Below are 4,436 nucleotides of genomic sequence, written 5' to 3' on the forward strand. Positions count from 1 at the left end.
ATATTATTTAAAAACACAAGTGAAGATGAAGCCAACCACTTCAAAAGGGTTTCACGCTAAATTAGGACACTGCTTCGGTTCAAATCAGAACATCACTCCAGATCCTGAGTGACTTTGAAATCAGGGCTTTACACAAAATCGGGACATCATGAAATCAAGGGTTTGTCTGAAATAGCTGTCTGTTTTCTTCCTGATGATGTTTCAGGCACTATACCACGGTCTCCTTGTTCTTGTATTTGCACAAGAAGTGCACTGGTAGATGTTTTGGTCTCTGGGGTGTCCTCACAGGACGGGGAATCTGTAGCCGGACGCTGGGATTTTTCCCATTCCACATCCTGAAGAGATGAATGTGGTAACGTAGGGATACCTGCGTTTACAAAAGAAAGATCACTCTTTTACAAATTTGTTGACGTTTTTTCTTTATTCAGTTTGCACTGTATCATCCCGGGTGTCATAAATCTTGTCAAAGAAGTGTCATAAAGAAAAACCAACAGAATGAAGAAGAGATGGAAGATAAATTTAATTAATGCGTGTTTTTTTGTTTGTTTTCTAAATCAGAATAGTTTCCTATACTGCACGAGTCAGAAACACTGCAGGTGTACAATATCATTGCACTTTCGTTTGCTACACTGAAAACAAGAGTGAACTTACAACAGTCCAGAAAAGGTTAAATAGTGAAGAGTGTCAGTGTGAGGACAATGAGTCCCCCGGCCTTCATGCTGTTGTGTGATGGTGTGATGATGAGGAAACAGATGGCATCCGTCTCTGCTGCTGCATGGAAGGTGTGGTGAACCACTGCAGCCACGAAAAACAGCCCATTGGAAGGGGGTTTATACTTGAATTAAGGCAGTTAGAAAGCTTATTTCATGTGTTTTTTTTTTCTTTTCTTTTGAAATAATTAAAATAAAAAAATGGAGCTTAGAATTCAGACAATCTGAGATAAAGAAAAAACATAATTTGCAACCATCCATATCACAATACTATACATAATGCATAGATAAATACATATTATAATAGATACTTTCACAGTTTTAGCCATCTTTATTCCTATGTCTCACATAAACTCAGACTGAGGTCACACCATATCTGTGTTTCTATAGCAACATGCATCCACCAATAGAATCACAGAAAGCCTAAATAGTCGGTTCTCAAGATGCAATTGCTAAACCTGCAAAATGAGAATAAATGGAGCGAAAAAACTGTTTTTCATTGACTTCAAAAAGTGGGTTGAATATTTACAATTGTGCATATTATAGAGGATTTTATCCTTCATAGGATAAAGATCATTGCCATGCTCTGCTGCTGATGATTTTACCTCAGTGAGCGGTTTGGGAAGTCTGTCCAGAGCGAACTCAAAGTGGCAGAGCTCACAGTGGCTAGTGCTGGAGGCCGTGAGCCATCGCCCCAGACAAACACGGTGAACCTTCGCCAGAGAGCCGGCACACTCACAGGGAGAGAACAGATCACCCGCACCACTGCCTTCATGACAGATACGACAGAACGCCTCCTCAGTGTCCGGATATCAGCCATCAATTCTGCAGATACAGAGAACAAGAGCTGAAGACCACACAAGATTCCAGGAGACTAAATTAAATATGTTCAAATTAGTTCACCTAAAAATGAAAATGTATTCACCTTCAGGCCACCCAAAAGTTTAAATGAGTTTCTTTCTCTGTCAGAGAAGATTTGTAGAAATTTTGCATTACATCCTCTGCAGTGAATGGGTGCCGAACAGTCCAAACAGTTAAAAGCAGATAAAAACATCACGATGATCCACAACACTCCAGTGCATCGAATTATATCTTGTGAAGTGAAAAGTTGGGTGTTTTTAATAAACAAATCCATAATTAAGGTGTTTTAACTTACCAAATTATTAATTATAACACAACAGTGGATAAAGTCCAGTGAAACTGTAGACGGCACCCATTCACTCTAGGACCTGTTGGTGAGCAAGTGATGAAATGATACATTTCTCCAAATCTGTTCTGATGAAGAAACAAACCCATCTACATGGACTGAGGGTGAGCAAACCTTAAATTAATTTTGAGTTAAAATTCAGCTTTGAATCACAGGAATATATTGTTACAGTTATTTTAAATTGTAATAATATTTACTGTTTTTACTGTTTTTAAATGAATAAATGCAGCCTTGGTGAGCATAAAAGACATCTTTCAAAAATAGCTTCGATAGGTCATTTTACTTTGAAAATGTACTGTAACTTTCACAACTCACAATGCAATATCAAGCCGCATATATGTCAACTTCTGAAGTCAAATCTATGAATACAACACATGACCACATACATTTACATGTTACCAATGTCTAATGGGACTTTGCTTCATTTGGCTGAATGACTTCCTCAAATCTTGCCCTGGAGGGCCAATGCCCTGCAGACTTTACCTTCAACCCTAATCAAACACACCTGAACAAGTTCATCAAGGTCTTCATGATCCCTAAAGAAAATGATCAGAGTTTGAGTTAAACTCTGCAGGCAACTCTCCAGGACCGGATCTGAGAAACCCGAACTTTGACCCACCTGATGCTGCTGTGTTCAGGGATAACAGAAGAAACAGAAGTGCTACTGTGAAGGACCTTCTGTGCAGGATCCGTGGAGGTTTCACCAGAACCACAGGATCCAGAGCAGCGCTGAGTCCAGCTGATGTCTCCTCACAGAGCATGACTGTTATACATGAGGCTGTTCATACCTGAAACTGCAAGCTGAGAGACAGAGAGATGAGGGACATGTGATCAAATTAATGAAGAGACACTGACAGAACAATAGAGACAGGAGCCTGAGTTTGCATACATTAGCTTTGTGTGAGGAACAGACTGAAACAGCTGCTTATTTACATGATTATTATTTACTCAAATGTATGTAAAGAACTGCATTTAATATGAACATGAATGAGCATGAGATTTGTTAGCTCCTATTTTTATAAATAATTTAATTTAGATGAATAATGACTGAGATGTACACACACACACATATATACTGTATATAATGTTTGTGAATTTTTTTATAGTTAAAATACAGCAAAATCTGTAATATTGTTCAATATTTTTATAGCTGATTTCTGTTTTAATATATATTAAAATGCAATTTATTCCTGAATTTTCAGCATCATTACTCCAGTCTTCAATGTCACATTATCCTTCAGAAATCATTTTGCTAAAACATTTCTCATTATTATCAACGCTGAATATTTTCTTTTAAACCGTGATACATTTTTGTTCTTTGCTTCTTTGATAAAAAGATCAAAAGAACAGCATTTTACTTGAAATTATTTCTTTGTAACAACGTAAAAGTCTTTACTGTTACTGTCATGTACCCTTGCTGAAAGTATTGATAAAAAGAAAAAAGCTGAATCTAGCTGAACACAAACTTTTGGAGCGTAGTATATATTTACACACATAAATGTGTATAATGACAGGTTTCCCTCTCTTTAAACTGATGCAGTGGTCATTTGTTAAATGATGACCGTTTACATATCAATTCATATTTGCAAAAATTTGCATGCACATGCATTATATTATTTACATTCAATGCATGTTTATTTAGTTTTTTTAAACAGAGGTCAATATTAAAGTTTTACAGGACACAGTTGTGAATATGAATCTGTTATGAAGATGACTGCGGGTGTATGAAAGGATTTTGATAAGATACAATCTATTCCTCTCTCTAATGTACAGATGACGTCATAAACTTGTTAAACCTAAACTGTAAGGGATGCACAACATCCATTTCGAGAGTCGAGAAATTGCCAGGTTATTGAAATCATGCGGCAATTACCACAAATTAGCATTTGAAATTCTCTGAAATTCTCAATGGTCAACAGATGCTTACGTCAGACAGCTAAAGTTTAAAGTTTTGGTTGCATGATGGAGCATGACTTTTGCAAACCATTGCTTTTCTCCTCTACATCCTTATGATGCACCATCAATGGAGACACAACATCAAATCTACAGGCATACAACATTCTACCAAACAGACACCTACTAAAACAACTGTAAAATCACCATTCAGTGACTTAGCAATTAGAAAACCAATGACAGTTTTTAGAAAGTTAGGAACTTACCATTAGACAGACCATATTCTCCGTCCAAACTCCCTATAACACAGGCTCTGACGGCTTTAAGACATGAAGACCTCTCTCTTTCTCTCTCTCTACGGTAAGATTAGCATTGAGGAAAAATCCCTCTCACATCACATCACTGTTGGTTACACTCCGGCCGACTCCTCATTAAAGCTTCCTCAATCCAGTTAGTCATCACCAGTGGCTTTCCTGATATGCTAATCGAACAGGGTCTGAGCTTTGACTGTAAACTGTTGGAGACATAACAAATGCTGAAAGTGTTGGCCTCATCATGGACAAGGTCTAATTTTATCCCTCGGTCTAAGAGCAGCCTGATCTCCTGCTGGATACTTTATTATCATG

General features: G+C 37.4%; 1 pseudogene; it reads right to left on the reverse strand.

Annotated features, from left to right (window-relative positions):
• Positions 1–208: 208 nt before the first annotated feature.
• Positions 209–2,678, reverse strand: LOC113052427 (E3 ubiquitin-protein ligase MARCH3-like; annotated as a pseudogene).
• Positions 2,679–4,436: the final 1,758 nt, after the last annotated feature.

The sequence above is a fragment of the Carassius auratus genome, chromosome 32 (genome assembly GCF_003368295.1).
Source record: "Carassius auratus strain Wakin chromosome 32, ASM336829v1, whole genome shotgun sequence".
Classification (NCBI taxonomy): Eukaryota; Metazoa; Chordata; class Actinopteri; order Cypriniformes; family Cyprinidae; genus Carassius; species Carassius auratus.